We start from the raw sequence: 22,687 nt of genomic DNA on the forward strand, positions 1-22,687 counted from the left end.
TTCTGATTGTATGATATATATAAAATAAAATACATTAATTACACACACATATATCTAGAAAATGCCATACCATAGACCCTATATGTGTATGTATACAATATACCTCACACATACAGTATTTATGAAGCAGGGGTGTGTTACACAGAGGGACTGTGGTGAATATTTCATGTACAGGTATAAGGAGACAGCAATATACAGTGTAGGAGCAGATCTGATACTAACAGGAGAACATACACAAGAGAGACTGACAGCAGTTTACATCCATTGGTAAAGCATAGAGAAGAATCGGAGCTTACTGTCTACCTCTCCCATTCCCCGACATTTGGTAACAGTGAATACAGTGGTCTAGTAGTGAAGTGGATCCAGCTATTTCATACCCCAAAATGGACTATTCTTTTAAAGCTTTAAAACTTCTAAAGAATAAGTAATGATAATATATTAGGAAATTAAAACTTCTCATTATCTATTAATTTGTCTATCTATTTATCTCATATCTAACAGACAGATGCAGATTGTTGTGTAGAGTGATGTATCATCGGAGACCTCCGGTTATTCATTAGAAGGATATTTAGTCTCTCCTCTTCATTAATGACACCCGGCCGGAGCCTATAATGTACAGGAATTAGTTAATGCGGCCACAATATGTCATTGTCACTGCATTATGATCAAAGGGACCTGAACTTTGGCAAAGCCAATTAGTGGTATAATAAAAAGAGGCCCCATGTAAATAGACTCATTAATTACAGCTACTCCCTGGGACAATGGAGGTTGTGTGCCCTGTATGGGCGTCCTCATCACACCCTTCACTGTGTACTGCAGCCTCTCCTTACTAGACGTATACCTGAGAGAACACCGACCGCTATGCAAACAATACTAAATATCTATGCCATATCTATCGGTGTCATCTCTCACGTCTGTCTAACAGAAACACACACACTTACAATATGGTTGGCCAATTTGACTTTAGTTGGGGACACTAAATATTTTAAACAGGCAATAATCTAAATACATACAAAGGCCACATTGATATAATAGTAACAACAGAGAGCATTGACCATCTATGTAATGAGAGGTGCAATCCGTTTTTACAGAAAGGTGCACCTACAGGCGGTACCAGGGTTCTCCAGCCTCAATGTCAGATCTTCCAGGACATGCCGTATTACTGTACGGTGACTGCTCAGCCTGCTCTGTGGCTCCTCTGCTCTGGACCTGGGGGCAGCAGAGTCTTCAAAACTTTCTTTTCGCAGACTCACAAGTTTTCAAACTGCTGCAAGTTCCGATCTGTTCTACTTTCAGGCAGAGGAGAGAATGGAGGACATTATGTAACTGGATTTTTGAGCGGAGGCTCCATGAGCAGAGGAGACACCACTGAGCAAGGTAAGACTACTGCAGAATCATATATACAGTCTATAGAAGTACAGTGTGCAGCCTGGAGCTCAGAGCACAGGGAGGAGGGCAGGTCAGGCAGGAAAGTGGGAGCCACTCATTTACACTGCCCTCCATGATCAGACAGCAACGTCTGCCACTCCCTGTATATACCATCCTGCACTACATGGGCATTCCCTGTATATACCATCCTGCACTACATGGTCATTCCCTGTATATACCATCCTGCACTACATGGTCATTCCCTGTATATACCATTCTGCACTACATGGGCATTCCCTGTATATACCATCCTGTACTACATGGTCATTCCCTGTATATACCACCCTGTACTACATGGTCATTCCCTGTATATACCATCCTGTACTACATGGTCATTCCCTGTATATACCATCCTGCACTACATGGTCATTCCCTGTATATACCATCCTGCACTACATGGTCATTCCCTGTATATACCACCCTGCACTACATGGTCATTCCCTGTATATACCATCCTGCACTACATGGTCATTCCCTGTATATACCATCCTGCACTACATGGTCATTCCCTGTATATACCATTCTGCACTACATGGGCATTCCCTGTATATACCATCCTGTACTACATGGTCATTCCCTGTATATACCACCCTGTACTACATGGTCATTCCCTGTATATACCATCCTGTACTACATGGTCATTCCCTGTATATACCATTCTGCACTACATGGGCATTCCCTGTATATACCATCCTGTACTACATGGTCATTCCCTGTATATACCACCCTGTACTACATGGTCATTCCCTGTATATACCATCCTGTACTACATGGTCATTCCCTGTATATACCATCCTGCACTACATGGTCAATCCCTGTATATACCATCCTGCACTACATGGTCATTCCCTGTATATACTATCCTGCACTACATGGTCATTCCCTGTATATACTATCCTGTACTACATGGTCATTCCCTGTATATACCATCCTGTACTACATGGTCATTCCCTGTATATACGACCCTGCACTACATGGTCATTCCCTGTATATACCATCCTGCACTACATGGTCATTCCCTGTATATACTATCCTGTACTACATGGTCATTCCCTGTATATACTATCCTGTACTACATGGTCATTCCCTGTATATACCATCCTGCACTACATGGGCATTCCCTGTATATACCATCCTGCACTACATGGTCATTCCCTGTATATACCATCCTGCACTACATGGTCATTCCCTGTATATACCATCCTGCACTACATGGGCATTCCCTGTATATACCATCCTGTACTACATGGTCATTCCCTGTATATACCACCCTGTACTACATGGTCATTCCCTGTATATACCATCCTGTACTACATGGTCATTCCCTGTATATACCATCCTGCACTACATGGTCAATCCCTGTATATACCATCCTGCACTACATGGTCATTCCCTGTATATACTATCCTGCACTACATGGTCATTCCCTGTATATACTATCCTGTACTACATGGTCATTCCCTGTATATACCATCCTGTACTACATGGTCATTCCCTGTATATACTACCCTGCACTACATGGTCATTCCCTGTATATACCATCCTGCACTACATGGTCATTCCCTGTATATACTATCCTGTACTACATGGTCATTCCCTGTATATACTATCCTGTACTACATGGTCATTCCCTGTATATACTATCCTGCACTACATGGTCATTCCCTGTATATACCATCCTGCACTACATGGTCATTCCCTGTATATACTATCCTGCACTACATGGTCATTCCCTGTATATACTATCCTGTACTACATGGTCATTCCCTGTATATACCATCCTGTACTACATGGTCATTCCCTGTATATACCATCCTGCACTACATGGTCAATCCCTGTATATACCATCCTGCACTACATGGTCATTCCCTGTATATACTATCCTGCACTACATGGTCATTCCCTGTATATACTATCCTGTACTACATGGTCATTCCCTGTATATACCATCCTGTACTACATGGTCATTCCCTGTATATACCATCCTGCACTACATGGTCAATCCCTGTATATACCATCCTGCACTACATGGTCATTCCCTGTATATACTATCCTGCACTACATGGTCATTCCCTGTATATACTATCCTGTACTACATGGTCATTCCCTGTATATACCATCCTGTACTACATGGTCATTCCCTGTATATACTACCCTGCACTACATGGTCATTCCCTGTATATACCATCCTGCACTACATGGTCATTCCCTGTATATACTATCCTGCACTACATGGTCATTCCCTGTATATACTATCCTGTACTACATGGTCATTCCCTGTATATACCATCCTGTACTACATGGTCATTCCCTGTATATACCATCCTGCACTACATGGTCAATCCCTGTATATACCATCCTGCACTACATGGTCATTCCCTGTATATACTATCCTGCACTACATGGTCATTCCCTGTATATACTATCCTGTACTACATGGTCATTCCCTGTATATACCATCCTGTACTACATGGTCATTCCCTGTATATACCATCTTGCACTACATGGTCATTCCCTGTATATACCATCCTGCACTACATGGTCATTCCCTGTATATACTATCCTGCACTACATGGTCATTCCCTGTATATACTATCCTGTACTACATGGTCATTCCCTGTATATACCATCCTGTACTACATGGTCATTCCCTGTATATACCATCCTGCACTACATGGTCATTCCCTGTATATACCATCCTGCACTACATGGTCATTCCCTGTATATACTATCCTGTACTACATGGTTATTCCCTGTATATACTATCCTGTACTACCTGGTCATTCCCTGTATATACCATCCTGCACTACATGGTCATTCCCTGTATATACCATCCTGTACTACATGGTCATTCCCTGTAAATACCATCCTGTACTACATGGTCATTCCCTGTATATACCATCCTGTACTACATGGTCATTCCCTGTATATACCATCCTGCACTACATGGTCATTCCCTGTATATACCATACTGCACTACATGGTCATTCCCTGTATATACTATCCAGTACTACATGGTCATTCCCTGTATATACTATCCTGCACTACATGGTCATTCCCTGTAAATACCATCCTGTACTACATGGTCATTCCCTGTATATACCATCCTGTACTACATGGTCATTCCCTGTATATACCATCCTGTACTACATGGTCATTCCCTGTATATACCATCCTGCACTACATGGTCATTCCCTGTATATACCATCCTGCACTACATGGTCATTCCCTGTATATACTATCCTGTACTACATGGTCATTCCCTGTATATACCATCCTGCACTACATGGTCATTCCCTTTATATACCATCCTGCACTACATGGTCATTCCCTGTATATACCATCCTGCACTACATGGTCAATCCCTGTATATACCATCCTGCACTACATGGTCATTCCCTGTATATACTATCCTGTACTACATGGTCATTCCCTGTATATACCATCCTGCACTACATGGTCATTCCCTTTATATACCATCCTGCACTACATGGTCATTCCCTGTATATACCATCCTGCACTACATGGTCATTCCCTGTATATACTATCCTGTACTACATGGTCATTCCCTGTATATACCATCCTGCACTACATGGTCATTCCCTGTATATACTATCCTGTACTACATGGTCATTCCCTGTATATACTATCCTGTACTACATGGTCATTCCCTGCATATACCATCCTGCACTACATGGTTATTCCCTGTATATACTATCCTGCACTACATGGTCATTCCCTGTATATACCATCCTGTACTACATGGTCATTCCCTGTAAATACCATCCTGTACTACATGGTCATTCCCTGTATATACCATCCTGTACTACATGGTCATTCCCTGTATATACCATCCTGCACTACATGGTCATTCCCTGTATATACCATCCTGCACTACATGGTCATTCCCTGTATATACTATCCTGTACTACATGGTCATTCCCTGTATATACCATCCTGCACTACATGGCCATTCCCTTTATATACCATCCTGCACTACATGGTCATTCCCTGTATATACCATCCTGCACTACATGGTCAATCCCTGTATATACCATCCTGCACTACATGGTCATTCCCTGTATATACTATCCTGTACTACATGGTCATTCCCTGTATATACCATCCTGCACTACATGGTCATTCCCTTTATATACCATCCTGCACTACATGGTCATTCCCTGTATATACCATCCTGCACTACATGGTCATTCCCTGTATATACTATCCTGTACTACATGGTCATTCCCTGTATATACCATCCTGCACTACATGGTCATTCCCTGTATATACTATCCTGTACTACATGGTCATTCCCTGTATATACTATCCTGTACTACATGGTCATTCCCTGTATATACTATCCTGCACTACATGGTCATTCCCTGTATATACCATCCTGCACTACATGGTCATTCCCTGTATATACTATCCTGTACTACATGGTCATTCCCTGTATATACTATCCTGTACTACATGGTCATTCCCTGTATATACCATCCTGCACTACATGGTCATTCCCTGTATATACTATCCTGTACTACATGGTCATTCCCTGTATATACTATCCTGCACTACATGGTCATTCCCTGTATATACCATCCTGTACTACATGGTCATTCCCTGTAGATACCATCTTGCACTACATGGTTATTCCCTGTATATACTATACTGCACTACATGGTCATTCCCTGTATATACCATGCTGTACTACATGGTCATTCCCAGTATATACCACCCTGCACTACATGGTCATATCCCTGTATATACCATCCTGTACTACACAGTCATTCCCTGTATATACCACCCTGCACTACATGGTCATTCCCAGTATATACCATCCTGTACTACATGGTCATTCCCTGTATATACCATCCTGTACTACATCGCCATTCCCTGTATATAACATCCTGCACTACATGGTCATTCCCTGTATATACCATCCTGCACTACATGATCATCCCCTGTATATACCATCCTGCACTACATGGTTATTCCCTGTAAATACCATCCTGCACTACATGGTTATTCCCTGTAAATACCATCCCGCACTACATGGTCATTCCCTGTATATAGCATCCTGCACTACATGGTCATCCCCTGTATATACCATCCTGCACTACATGGTCATTCCCTGTAAATACCATCCTGCACTACATGGTCATTCCCTGTAAATACCATTCTGCACTACATGGTCATTACCTGTATATACCATCCTGTACTACATCATCATTCCCTGTATATAACATCCTGTACTACATGGTTATTCCCAGTATATACCACCCAGTACTACCCTGTACTACATGGTCAGTCCCTTTATATACCATCCTGTACTACATGGTCAATACCTGTATATACCATCCTGCACTGCACGGTCATCCCCTGTATATACCATCCTGCAATACATGGTCATCCTCTGTATATACCGTCATGCACTACGTGGTCATTCCCTGTAAATACCATCCTGCACTACATGGTCATTCCCTGTAAATACCATCCTGCACTACATGGTCATTCCCTGTAAATACCATCCTGCACTACATGGTCATTCCCTGTAAATACCATCCTGCACTACCTGGTTATTCCCTGTATATACCATCCTGCACTACCTGGTCATTCCCTGTAAATACCATCCTGCACTACATGGTCATTTCCGTGCATATAGCATCCTGCACTACATGGTCATTCCCTGAGTATACCAGCCTGCACTATGTGATTATTCCCTGCATATACTATCCTGCACTACATGGTCATTCCCTGTGTATACCATCCTCCACTACATGCTCATTCCCTGTATTTAACATCCTACACTAGATGGTCATTCCCTGTATATACCATCCTGCAATACATGGTCATTCCCTGTATATACCATCCTGCACTACATGGTGATTACCTGTATATACCACCCTGCACTCCATGGCCATTACCTGTATATACCATCCTCCACTAAATGGCAATTTCCTGTATATACTATCCTGCACTACATGTTCATTCCCTGTACATACCATCTTCCACTACATGGTCATTACCCGTATATGCCATCCTGCACTACATGGTCATTCCCTGTATATGCCATCCTGCACTACATGGTTATTACCTGTATATGCCATCCTGCACTACATGGTTATTACCTGTATATGCCACCCTGCACTACATAGTCATTACCTATATATACTATCCTGCACTACATGGTCATTCCTTGTATATGCCATCCTGCACTATATGGTAATTCCCTGTATATATCACCCTGTACTACATAGTAATTCCCTATATATATCATCCTGCACTACATGGTCATTATCTGTATATACCTCCTGGCACTACATGGTCATTTCCAGTATAAACCACCCTGCACTACATGGTCATTTCGTGTGTATACCATGCTGCACTACATAGTCATTCCTTGTATATACCACCCTGCACTACATGGTCATTCCCTGTATATACCATGCTGCACTGCTTGGTCATTCCCTGTACATACCATCCTGCACTACATGGTCATTTCCAGTATATGCCATTCTGCACTACATGGTCATTACCTGTATATACCATCCTGCACTACATGGTCATTCCCAGTATATACCATCCTGCACTACCTGGTCATTCCCAGTATATATTATCCTCTACTACACGGTCATTCTCTGTATATACCACCCTGCACTACATGGTCATTCCCTGTATATACCATCCTGCACTACATGGTCATTCCCTGTATTTAACATCCTCTACTAAATGGTCATTTCCGTGCATATACCACCCTGGACTACATGGTCATTCCCAGTATACACCATCCTGCACTACATGGTCATTCCTTGTATATGCCATTCTGCACTACATGGTCATTATTTGCATATACCATCCTGCACTACATGGTCATTACCTGTATATACCATCCTGCACTACATGGTCATTACCTGTATATACCATCCTGCACTACATGGCCATTCCCTGTATATACCACCCTGCACTCCATGGCCAGTCCTTGTATATACCATCCTGGACTGCATAGTCATTCCCTGTATATACCATCCTGCACTACATGGTCATTCCCTGTATAGACCACTCGCACTAAATTGTCAATCCCATTATATACCATCCTGCATTAAATGGTCATTCCCAGTATATACCATCCTGCATTACATGGTCTTTCCCAGTATATACCATCCTGCACTACCTGGTCATTCCCAGTATATATCATCCTCTACTACACGGTCATTCTCTGTATATACCACCCTGCACTACATGGTCATTCCCTGTATATACCATCCTGCACTACATGGTCATTCCCTGTATTTAACATCCTCTACTAAATGGTCATTTCCGTGCATATACCACCCTGGACTACATGGTCATTCCCAGTATACACCATCCTGCACTACATGGTCATTCCTTGTATATGCCATTCTGCACTACATGGTCATTATTTGCATATACCATCCTGCACTACATGGTCATTACCTGTATATACCATCCTGCACTACATGGTCATTACCTGTATATACCACCCTGCACTCCATGGCCAGTCCTTGTATATACCATCCTGGACTGCATAGTCATTCCCTGTATATACCATCCTGCACTACATGGTCATTCCCTGTATAGACCACTCGCACTAAATTGTCAATCCCATTCTATACCATCCTGCATTAAATGGTCATTCCCAGTATATACCATCCTGCATTACATGGTCTTTCCCAGTATATACAATCCTGCACTACACGGTCATTCCTAGTAGATATACTGCGGCACTGCATGGTCCTTCCCAGTATATGCAGATTTGTTGTGCATGTACATTACACAGTTGGAGCCATTTCCACTAGACACAATGGTGCACTGAAATGTTACTACTAGTGTATACAGTCAAGTACTGTATGATCCAGAACTTCAAAATATACACTAGGTCAGACTTTTTCTAGCTTGCCATTTATAACATAAATAACATAGCAATGTTACAATATAGAATGCAACAAACGCAGATTGTACAGTACATGTACAAATGTAAAGGTATACAACACAAGCAGATTGTACAATATAATTATATGTACTATTATAAAAGAATACAATACACTGAGATTAGGCTACTTTCACACTAGCATTTTTACTGGATCCGTCAGGGTTCAGCAAAAACGCTTCCATTACTGATAATACAACCATCTGCATCCGTTATGAACGGATACGGTTATATTAACTTTACATACACAAGACGGATCCGTCATTAACTCCATTGAAAGACAATGGGGGATGGATCCGTTTTCTATTGTGTCAGATTGTGTCAAAGAAAACTGATCTGTCCCCATTGACTTGCATTGGGGGTCATGCAGGATCCGTTTTGCTCCTCATCCCATGACGGAAAGAAAACCGCAGCTTGCTGCAGTTTGCTCTCCGGTATGAGAACGCAACCAAATGGAACGGAATGCATTTTGGAGTTACGTTTTATCCCATTGACAATGAATGGGGACAAAACGGAATCCTATGACAGACCTCAATCCCGGAAAAGAGAAACGCTAGTGTGAAAGTAGCCTTACACAGTATAATACAAATAAATGTAAAATAATACATTTCACGCAGATTGTACAGTATATGTACTAATATATGATATTACAATACACTCAGATTGTACAGTATAACCATAAGCACTAATATAAAAAGACTACAACACACGCAGATTGTACAGTATAATCATTCATACTAATATAAAAAATACAACACATGCAGATTGTAAAGTATATGTACTAATATAAAGGAATACAACATATTTAGATTGTACAGTATATGTACTAATATAAAGGAATACAACATATGCAGATTGTACAGTGTATGTACTAATATAAAAGAATACAACATATGCAGATTGTACAGTATAATCATATGTACTAATATATTAGAATACAACACACAGATTGTAGAGTACAAAATGTACTAATATAAAAGAATACAACATACGCAGATTGTATAGTATAATTATAACAAACATTCAGATTGTACTGTATAATATGTACCAATATAAAAAAACAACATAAACATACAGTATAATCACATGTGCTAATATAAAAGAATACAACATATGCAGATTGCACAGTATAATCACATATACTAATATAAAAGAATACAACATTGCAGATGGTACAGTATATTATGAACTAATATAAAGGAACACAACATTGTAGGATAATATGTACTAATATAAAGGAATACAACTTGCAGAATGACAGGCCGAACTGGATGGGCAAATTTATTTTTTCGGCCTTATATACTATGTTACTATGTTAACATATTCAGAGTGTACAGTATAATATGTACTAATGTAAAAGAACACAACATACACAGATTGTACAGTATAATATGTAATAATATAAAATGATAAAACACTTGCAGATTAAACAGTATATGTACTAATATAAAAGAATACAAGATACATAAGTTGTACAGTATGATCATATGTAGTAATATAAAATGATACAACACACACAAATTGTACAATATAATGTGTGCTAATATAAAAGGATACAATATACGCAGATTGTACAGTATAATTTGTACCAATATAAAAGAATACAACACATGCATATTGTACAGTATATGTACCAATATAAAAAACATATGTATATTGTACAGTGTAATATGTACCATTATAAAAGGATACAATATACGCAGATTGTACATTATATGTACCAATATAAAAGAATACAACATATGCAGATTGTACAGTATAATATGTACCAATATAAAAGAATACAACATACACAGATTGTATATCATAATATGTACTGATATAAAAGAATACATACCGGTAATACACAGATTGTACATTATAATATGTAATAATATAAAAAAAAAGATATGCAGTTTGTACAGTATAATCCTATGTACTAATATAAAAGACTACAACATATGCAGATTGTACAGTACTAATAACATATGCTTTTATGTGGAGTATAATATTTCAAAGGGACATATTAAACATTACAAGCAACTACAGGACATATATGAATACTGTACATAACACTAGCCGGTTATATTCACACTATTCACTAATCCTATGAACATGAGTCACCAGCTATGGTTGGCATGATACTAAAAAGAATACTTGTGAATATTAGTGTAAGGCACATCTTGGCTGGCACACAGAATTTACTTTGTTGGTGCCAGGTTAATTATTAATAATTATGTGTACAGTAAGGAGACCTGAGGTAGGAGGGATACACAGGATCAAGAACTGGTTTATTCAGGTTACAGTTTAAATTAAATTGCACATTAAACATGATAAATTATTATAGATGTCAGCTATTTACAGGGTGAGGTAGAGAAATGCAGCTGAAATATACAATATACAACGTGAGGTCGAGTACCGCACACGTGATATAAAGTGTGAATATATGTGAATTCTACCATATGGTGTAAATGGTACATAATATGTGAATAATACTGCACGCTGTAAACTGTATACAATACAATATGTGCTGTGCTATACGTGTTGTAAACTGTATATATAATGTAATATGCAAATTATTATACAACATGCTATAAACTGTTTAATCTATACAGTACATTATTATTCTGCATGGTGTAAACTAATGTGCATATAATATGTGCATTATTATACAGCATGTTCTAAAGTGTATATAATATGTCAATTATTATACCACAGTCCTGTAAGCTACATAACATCCTAATCAAAAAACGCGAGTGTCAAAAAGTTCTGAAAATTATCAATAAATATTTATTAGTATCTCATAATTAAAACATACAATACAGTGCTATATAATAGGGAATACAAACAAAAATGCCACTCAAAGGATGCCTCATACTGGTATAAAAGGTAGCAATGATTATAAGCCTAATATCAACCCCACCTAATTCCAGGCGGGGGCCACAGGATCAAAAGCATGCAACCACGCACAATCAAGACGAAGGAGAACATACATGTCTACAAACAAAGGCTGGATGCATATGTAACAATGCTTAACTATACAGGACCCGTTACTGTGTTCACCTGAATGTGGGGGGTAATGATGCAATGTGAGCCATTAAACACAAATCAACAAGGCATACCTAAAGTGCTGTAGTGCAAGTGGCGCCACATTCAGGTGAACACAGTAATGGGTCCTGTATAGTTAAGCATTGTTACATATGCATCCAGCCTTTGTTTGTAGACATGTATGTTCTCCTTCGTCTTGATTGTGCGTGGTTGCATGCTTTTGATCCTGTGGCCCCCTGCCTGGAATTAGGTGGGGTTGATATTAGGCTTATAATCATTGCTACCTTTTATACCAGTATGAGGCATCCTTTGAGTGGCATTTTTGTTTGTATTCCCTATTATATAGCACTGTATTGTATGTTTTAATTATGAGATACTAATAAATATTTATTGATAATTTTCAGAACTTTTTGACACTCGCGTTTTTTGATTAGGATGTTATGTAGCTTACAGGACTGTGGTATAATAATTGACATATTATATACACTTTAGAACATGCTGTATAATAATGCACATATTATATGCACATTAGTTTACACCATGCAGAATAATAATGTACTGTATAGATTAAACAGTTTATAGCATGTTGTATAATAATTTGCATATTACATTATATATACAGTTTACAACACGTATAGCACAGCACATATTGTATTGTATACAGTTTACAGCGTGCAGTATTATTCACATATTATGTACCATTTACACCATATGGTAGAATTATTCACATATTACACAAAGCTTACAGAAATGTAGTATAATAATTCACGTATTATATTCAGATATTTGATATAGTTTACAGCACGTCATACAATATACAGTTTACTACATGCAGTATGATTCACATATATTCAGATATTTTGTATAGGTTACAACATACAGTATGATAATTTACATTTTATTTAGTTTATCGCAATACAGTACTATTCACTTAATATATACAGTATACCGCTTATAGCATGCTGCATTTTTTATGCAGTTTACAGCATTTAGCGCAATTATACATGTATCCCATGCCATTTACAGCCAAAAGTACATTTTACATTTGATATACAGTTTACAGCATATAGTATAATATACAGAATATAGTATAATAAAAAATGATATAGACTTTATAGCATATATTGTATAATTATTATTATATACAATTTATATCATGCAGTATAATAATGCACATACAATATACAGTTTATATAATAATGTGATGATGAGTGTATTATATAGTTTATACCTTGTCATGTAATAATGCACATCTTATATACAGTTTATACCATATAATATAATTATGCATATAACATATACATATTTCATACAGCAAACTATATCAAAAGAATATATTATTACTATCTACGTATTTGGATAAAAAGCTGTGAGCATGTTATAAATTAGCTGATTCTGACATGCGGTACAATAAAAGATTATATTACAAACGTTTAACCTAAAATCCAGCAGACTGAAGATGATTTTATATACTTATTTACTTGCACAAGCTGTTTACAGCATGTAGTCCTAAAGTTTAGGACTACATGCTGTAAACAGCTTGTGCAAGTAAATAAGTATATAAAATCATCTTCAGTCTGCTGGATTTTAGGTTAAACGTTTGTAATATATTCAAAAAAGAGAAAAAGTTGTATCTCTTTTCTATTTTCTCTCATTATATGATCCACTCCTGATTTTGGCGTCCAGTCAGGAAACCTGACTGTGTGGCCGCACCCTTACTGTGACCAATGCGCTACCATGGAGACAGACAGCAGTTCTAGGTCCATCGTCCTACCTGTACTGAACACGATGAAGCTAATGTAACTGCAGCACTATCGTATCTTGTCAATGTGGTCTGAGGTGCAGCAAGTCATGCAACCTGAACTGCCATTCCAATATAATCATACAAGGGTGCGTTCACACGTGGCAGACAAATACGCTAAAACACACACAAGTGCAGATTTTGGTGTGGATTTTGGGGGGGATTTAGGACACAGAGGGGGTCATTTATCAAGGGGCTTGTGACTATTTTAGTGAAAATTAAAAAAAATAGTCGCAAATCCACTTTTTGGGGCGGGACAAAGGTAGAGTAGGGGCATGTCAGGGGCCGTGCGTCTGGGCCCCGGCAAATTTACTAACATGTATGCCTACATGGGACTGGCATAGTTTTTTTACATGGTGCACGGACTGCCTTAGATTAGGTTAATGTATGGCAAGGTGGACGCCTCATCATAAAATAGGCTAATCCTCCGGCACAGCGAGGAAAAACAAAGACCGGCGAGAAAATGCCAGTGTTTGTAAATGTGCGCCATATTTCTTCATTAAAATATATGGAGACATTCTGCTTAAGAAAAATACATCATGATATATGCAGCGCAGGGCAGGAATCAACACTTTTTAACCCCTTAGGGCTCATGCACACGACCATTCTATTTTTTTGCGGTCTGCAAAACACAGATACCAGCCATATGCATTCTGTATTTTGCGTAACGGAACATCCGGCCCCTAATAAAACAGTCCTACCCTAGTCTGTAATGCGGACAATAGGACATTCTATTTTTTTGCGGAACGGCCATGCGGATACGGAATGCACGCAGTTGTTTTTTTTTTCTGCCCTATTGAAGTGAATGGTTCCGCATACGAACCGCCAAAAAAAAAAATTATGAAACGGACACAAAGAAAAAAATACGTCCGTGTGCATGAGCCCATAATATAATATGGAGGAACGTTATGTATATTCTGGCAGATTTTTCTGCCACATGTGAATGTACCCTTATATGTTACATGTATTTGGGTTCTGTGGGCTGTACTTCATATTGCTAAGGTACGTCTACATGAGGCATATATGTGTGGCGGATTTTCCACCTTGGAATTGTGGGTGGGAAATCTGCAATGTTTTACAGTGGCAGCAATGTGGATGAAAATTAAACAGATCACATCCAAATGCTGCAATGCATAGAGTGAAATCCGTAGCAAATCTGCTAGAAAATCTTGTAACGCATGCGATTTATTGCAGATTTTGCTGCACATCTACAGCAAAATCTGCGGCTGATTTTATGGAGCAAAATGTGCGCATGTGGCGTACCTAGAGATATTTGGGGTTGTACAAGGTTGGAATCCATTTACTGTAATTATTCACAGTTCGCAAATCAAGTGGTCAGTACATGAAAGTATGGATGCCTTCACACGGCGGTTTTTTTTGCAGAAAATTTCTGCAACTGAAAATCAGTTCGATTTGAGTGGAATTCGCAGAAATCCATGTGCTTCCCGTTAAAACGGCTCCATGCAGATGAATGGAACTGATTTTCAGTTGCAGGAATTTCTGCAACAAAATCTTCCGCGTGTGATGGTACCCTATCAGTACTCGTGTTCATACTAATGTCTTGTTAGATGGGCGTCCATAGTGTCAGGCACATGTGGTGGTGCCACAGTTGGACTCATACCGCGCACGTGCCTGCGCCTTATTTATTACTCCCTCACGCAGTATACGTTTCTTTCTGGGATACCTCAGTACTGAAATGTACTACGGGTTTCAGTGCAACAAAATGAAAGGGATTTGGTGCACACCCCCTGAAGCAAGGTAGACTGGAGTATCCTCCTCTCCAGTCTTAGCCGTCATACGACAAAAGATCATGTAGCAGTGCAGCCATAGAACGGAATGGGTTCGCAGTGTGTCTCACAAGCTGCCTCAAACCCGAAATCGTAAAAAATCCAGCAGTGTTGGATTTTTTTTTCACTGCAACTTGCACTGCCATACTGCGATATTTGGTCATGTGACAGCTGGTATCGCGGTCCAATGTTCTTCAGAGATGAGCATCTTCTCATCTCCATATTGAAATAACTTGCACTACATATATATATATATAAAATATGTTAATATATCACTCATCGTTTATTCTGTAAATACCATTTATATTTCCCCTCACATTTGCACATACCTCCCCATGTAAGTCCTCATTATGTTTAATTTCACATACTATAATGACATAAAATGTCGGCCGGCCACATATAAAGCTATTATCACGAATAGCTGAGGTATTTTTTTCATTCCTCTCTCTCTCCAGCCATGGGAACGTTTTTCCCCCAGAGCTATTGGGCAGGCTATGTATTTGAACTTGAACTTTGTCTTTCCTCAGCATTCCCTGCCCCGCCATCTTTACCGCCCTTCCCCTCCTTCCTCCCCTTGCAAACAAGATGGCGGCGGCGAGCTTTGCGCAGTCCTCAGAAATTATTTCTGCAGGAGCTTACATCGCATTTCTCGCGGTCTGTAGGGTTTTCAGTTGTGTCCGCAACGTAAAGTGACAATGTAATGGTGGAGATGACGCTTTATGACGGGTTGCATAGGACGGACCTCGTTATGTGCTAGGAACATATAACAGTGCACGAAGGGAGATTTATGAAACGTATATTATTTAACGACGCTGTGTGAGAGCTGGGCTGGACGACCACAGAAAATGGCGGAGCATAACAACCAATCAGATTACTGGTTACATTTCCCACACAGATGAGAGCTGTAATCTGATTGGTATGGGCGGCTATTCCAGGTTTCACTGCTCCTCCACGGTGAGATAATTCTTAAGCAGTTGCCCATAGCAACCTGTCAGTTTGCTGCAATCATTTTTTTAACAGATGGAATGTGGTTTGATAAAATGGCTGCTGGCTTTGATAAATTCCTCTTGTCATTTATCAGCTGTATTGTTGGTTATGAAGACCAGTCCTTAACCCCTTCAGTCTATTTTGTCTTCGACGCTGCTGAATTATTTTTAGTTTCTGCGTTGCCACATTCAGAGCGCCATAGCTTTTTTTTGTAGACATAGTTGTTTTCTTGTGGGATGATTTTTATTTTTATTTTTTTTCACCTCCACCATTTTGGGGTACATAAAACTTTTCGGGTAACTTTTGTTAACCCTTTCTGGGAGGGGAATGGAAATAAAACTCTTTACAAATTGTTGCGCCCTTCACCGTGTGTAGTAATAATGTGTTACCGTTATTCAGTGGGTCAATACAGTTATGATCACATGATGGCTTAACCTCTGGCACTCCAGCTGTGGTGAAACTACAACTCCCAGCATGCTCCATTCATTTCGGTGGAGTTCTGAGAACAGCCAAGCAAGTGTACATCTTGGGAGTTGTAGTTTTACCACAGCTGGAGTGCCGGAGGTTAGCCATCACATATATACAGTGTTGTTTTATTGGGTGGTATGTAGGGATGGCGAATGGATTCTAACGAATATATTCGCCTCATCCACAAGAGTTCTTCACCTGTAAAGGGCTGTCCTCACAGGTGAGAAGCACTCTGCGTGCAGGTGCAGAGGCTCTGCCTCTGGAGCAGTGACTTTGTAGTGGCACAAGAACAGTGACTGCTCCGGGAAGAGATCTGCGCAGGCGTGAGATTGTCAGTGCCAGGTGACATGTCCAGCCCTGTCAATTAGCAGCAGGTGGGCGCTTCTTCACCTGTGGGGACAAAACGGAATATTTGAAATATTTGCCAATTTATAAAAAATAAACTTGTTAAACATGTTAAAAGGGTATTCTGGTTAGGGCTCATGTGCACAAACGTGTGCTGCAGACTGCAAGTCACACCATGTGCCCACCGTCTGTGGACCCGAACCCATTCACTTGAATAAGGGCTGTATCCAACAGTCCGCACCACATAAAAGTAGTGCATGTGGGGGCATGGACAGAAAACCCACAGAAGTACTCTGTAGTGCTTCTGTGGGCTTCCGATCCGTGCCTCCGTTCCGCACCTTCTGGATTGTGGACCGTTCAAGTGAATGGATCAGCATCCATGAGACAGTGCGCGCATGGCCAGTGCCTGTATATTGCGGGCCGCAATACAGGCACAGACCTGCTATGGTCATGTGCATGAGCCCTTACAGAAAGTTGTCCCCTATCCATCGGTGTGACCCCCACCAATCACAAGTATGGAGGCCACATACCCTGTGGAGCAGCTGTATTCGGCTATATTCAGCGCTCCCATAGGAATGAATGGAGCGGCAGCGTGCATTGCTTAGCCTTCTAATGTACTAAAAAATAAAATGAAATTGCTAAAATGATGCCAACATAAAGTAGACATATGGTGAATGTTAAGTAATAACTATTTTATGAGGTATCACTATCTGTCTTAACCCCATAAGGACCCGCGCCGTACATGTACGGCGCAACCAGACCTGACTTAGGCTGGGTTCACACTTGAGCGTTGCGCAAACGCGCGTTTTACGCGCGTTTTTGACGCGCATTTTTATGCGCGTTTTTGTAATAGTAAACGCGCGTTTGACGCGCGTTTGTGTGATTCACTACAGTGTCCTATGGCCACAAACGCCCCAAAAGTCGCTCATGTACTTTTTGGAGCGTCGGGCGTTTTACAGCGCGATCGTACGCGCTGTAAAACGCCCAAGTGTGAACCATTCCCATAGGGAATCATTGGTTTCTCCTTGTTGAGCGTTTTACAGCGCGTAGGAACGCGCTGTAAAACGCTCAGGTGTGAACCCAGCCTTAAGGACCAGTGCCGTACATGTACGGTGCACTAATCGGGCGGGTGCTGGAGCTGCGCCCACCTGATCAGCGGCAGGGGTCTGGCAGTCACTGAAACATTTTTATTAAATTTTTTTTCAAAAAGGCTTTATTATGTATAACTGAAACAAACAACCAAAAAAAGTGCAGTAGTCATATTTGGTATTGTCGCATTTGTAACAACCTGCTCTAAAAAAATACCACATGATCTAACCTGTCAGATGAACATTGTAAATAACAAAAAAATAAAAACGGTGCCAAAACAGCAATTTTTTGTTACCTTGCCTCACAAAAAAGTGTAATATAGACTAACCAAAAATCATATGTAACCTAAAATAGTACCAATAAAACTGCCACCTTATCCCGTATTTTTCAAAATGGGGTAATTTTTTGGGGAGTTTCTACTCTAGGGGTGCATCAGGGGGTCTTCAAATGTGACATGGCAACTTAAAACTATCCCAGTGAAATCTGCCTTCCAAAAACCATATGGCGTTCCTTTCCTTCTGTGCCCTGCTGTGTGCCTGTACAGCAGTTTACGACCACATATGGGGTGTTTCTGTAAACTACAGAATCAGGGCAATATAGATTTTTGTTTGGCTGTTAACCCTTGCTTTGTCACTGGAAAAAATGGATTCAAATGGAAAATCTGCCAAAAAAGTGAAATTTCATCTACATTTTCCTTTGATTCTTGTGGAACACCTAAAGGGTTAAGAAAGTTTGTAAAATCAGTTTTGAATACCTTGAGGGGACATTTATCGGTGGTTTCTATTATGTAAGGCCTCATGCACATGACCGTTGTGTGCATCCGTGGCCGTTGTGCCGTTTTCCGTTTTTTTTTTCGCGGACCCATTGACTTTCAATGGGTCCGTGGAAAAATCGGAAAATGCACCGTTTGGCAGCCGCATCCGTGATCCGTGTTTCCTGGCCGTGAAAAAAATAGGACCTGTCCTATTTTTTTCACGGCTAACGGTTCACGGACCCGTTCAAGTCAATGGGTCCGTGAAAAATCACGGATGCACACAAGATTGTCATCTGCGTCCGTGATCCGTGTCCGTTTTTTCCTATCATTTCAATGGCAAACTTAACTTAGATTTTTTTTTCATTTTTCATGTCCGTGGATCCTCCAAAAAACAAGGAAGACCCACGGACGAAAAAACGGTTACAGATCACGGACCTACAGACCCCGTTTTTGCAGACCTTAAAAAAAAGCGGTCGTGTGCATGAGGCCTTAGCCTCACAAAGGGACTTCAGACCTAAACTGGTCCTTAAAAAGTGTTTTTTTAAAGGGGTATGCCCATCTTAGACAACGAGGGCATATTGCTAGGATATGCCCCGCACCTATATCGAGAACGGAGCGGGGAGCACTGTGGCTGGAGGACCCCAGATTTCCTGGGGTCTGTCAATCACCAAGCGCTAATTCCCGCCTCCTCCATAGAAGTGAATGGGAGCGTGGCGTGCTTCTCCCATAGAAATAAATGGAGGGCGCATGCGCAGTGCGCTCTCCTTCACTTTTAGGGCTCCGTTCTCGGCAAAGTTGCGGGACTCGTACTTATAAGACAATGGGGGCATATCCTAGCAATATGCCCCCCTTTGAGATGAGAAAACCCCTTTAATAACTATTTAGGAGGAATCTCTATCTGTTTTAAAAGCAGAGAAATTTACATTTTAGAAAATTGTGAATTTTTCAAAATTTTTGGTAAATTTGGTATTTTTTTTATAAATAAAAATGAATTATTTTGACTCAAATTTGCCACTGTCATGAAGTACAATATGTGATGAGAAAACAGTCTCAGAATGGCTTGGATAAGTGAAAGCGTTTTAAAGTTATTACCACATAAAGTGACACTGGTCAGATGTGCTAAAATTGGCCTGGTCCTTAAGGTGCAAGATGGCAGGGTCCTTAAGTGGTTAAGCTACTTTAACATCAGGGTTTTGCATTCTGATTTTGAGATCCGGCATCAAACAGAACAAACAAGATCAGGATGCACTCCGTTCCAGTTTGTTCAGTTTTTTTGACCAGACACAAAACTGCCGCAAGCCTCCATTTCATGTCCGGTCTGCAAAACTGAACAAACCGGATCTGGCATGAAAAAGGATGTAAGTTAATTGTGCCAGATCCGGAAATTATTAACCTCCCAGGCTGTGAGCTGTGCGCTGCGATTGGCCAGCGCTGCAGCCTAGGAGAAGGAGACGCCCACAGGACAAGGGCAGACACCGCCTACTATAACTAACAGAGCAAAGATACTGGAGGGCATAACGGGAGAACGGAGCGGCGCCCGGGGATAATAGTAAGTGCAGTGAGATCCCTGGGCGCCGCTCTCCATGTCTGTGTAGTTATTTCACATTGTTTTTACAAGTGAAAGGTCCTCTTTAAGCTAAACGTCGTTTTGGCGCATTACCGGATCCGACGTTTAGCTTTTTCTGAATGGTTACCATGGCTGCCAGGACGCTAAAGTCCTGTTTGCTATGGTAAAGTGTAGTGGGGAGCAGTATACTTACCGTCCATGCGGCTCCCGGGGCGCTTCAGAGTGACGTCAGGGCGCCCCATGCACATGGATCACGTGATCCATGCGCAGGGGGCGCTCTGACGTCATTCTAAGGGCCCCGGGAGCCGCACGGGCAGTAAGTATACTGCTCCCCCGCTCCCCACTACTACTATGGCAACTAGGACTTTAATAGCGTCCTGGCTGCCATAGTAACACTGAACGCATTTTGAAGACTGATCAGTCTTCAAATGCTTTTAGTTCACTTGCGGTGTTACGGATCCGGCGGGGACAATGGAAGTGCATGCCGGATCCTACCAACGCAAGTGTGAAAGAGGCCTTACAAATGCATTGCAAGAACGGATCCGTCTGTCCGTTTGTCATACGGACAAACAGATCCGATTCAATAATTTTTTTTTCACATTTTCAGGGTTCTTTCACACTATCGTTTTTCTTTTGCCACATAGAGTTCTGTCCTAGGGGCTCTATACCGGAAAATAACTGATCAGTTTTATCCCATTCTGAATGGAGAGAAATCCGTTAAGGATGCATCAGTCTTTGTGACTGATCAGGCAAAAGATAAAACCGTAGCATGCTACGATTTTATCTCCGGCGAAAAAACTGAAGACTTGCCTGAATGCCGGATCTGGCATTTTTTCCCATAGGAATGTATTAGTGCCGGATCCGGCATTCAAAATACTGGGAAGCCGGATCCGCCGTTCAGGCCTGCACATACGCAGACTGAAAAAAATAAATGCTGACTCCCTTTTGCCGGATGACACCGGAAAGACGGATCCGGCATTTCAATGCATTTTTCTGACCAGTCTTGCAAATGCCATCAGTTGGGATACATTTTGCTGGATCTGGCAGGCAGTTCCGGCGACGGAACTGCTTGCCGAATCACTCTGCCACAAGTGTGAAAATAAACTTACCGGTTTGCGCATGCAGGACGGATCCGACATTCCGGCACTAATACATTCCTATGGAAAAAATGTCGGATCCGGCATTCGGGCAAGTCTATAGTTTTTTGTCCGGAGATAAAACCGTAGCATGCTGCAGTTTTATCTTTTGCCTGATCAGTCAAAATGACTGAACTGAAGACCTCCTGATTCATCCTGAACTGATTGCTCTCCATTCAAAATGCATTAGGATAAAACTGATCAGTTCTTTTCCGGTATTGAGCCCCTAGGACGGAACTCAGTGCTGGAAAAGAATAACACTAGGGTGAAAACACCCTAATGTGGCATGTCAGATTTACAAAATTAAGCCTGGTCAGGACAGCAGGTAAATGGCCTGGTCTTGAAGT

At 40.7% G+C, this 22,687-nt stretch overlaps 1 protein-coding gene across 4 annotated transcripts in view; it reads left to right on the forward strand.

The window, feature by feature from the left end:
- The first annotated feature begins 1,156 nt into the window (after nt 1-1,156).
- The window catches only part of LOC122928382 (protein Wnt-7b), a 294,690-nt gene continuing 273,159 nt past the window's right edge, over nt 1,157-22,687 (forward strand). For 2 of the 4 annotated variants that reach the window (XM_044281164.1, XM_044281166.1), the window contains exon 1: nt 1,157-1,377. The gene's annotated coding sequence lies outside the window, so the exon portion shown is untranslated. Of the gene's footprint in view, nt 1,378-16,589; nt 16,949-22,687 lie in introns of those variants that run through there. The other 2 variants (XR_006387880.1, XM_044281165.1) reach the window with 2 other exon arrangements.

This window comes from Bufo gargarizans, chromosome 2 (assembly GCF_014858855.1).
Source record: "Bufo gargarizans isolate SCDJY-AF-19 chromosome 2, ASM1485885v1, whole genome shotgun sequence".
Taxonomy (NCBI): Eukaryota; Metazoa; Chordata; class Amphibia; order Anura; family Bufonidae; genus Bufo; species Bufo gargarizans.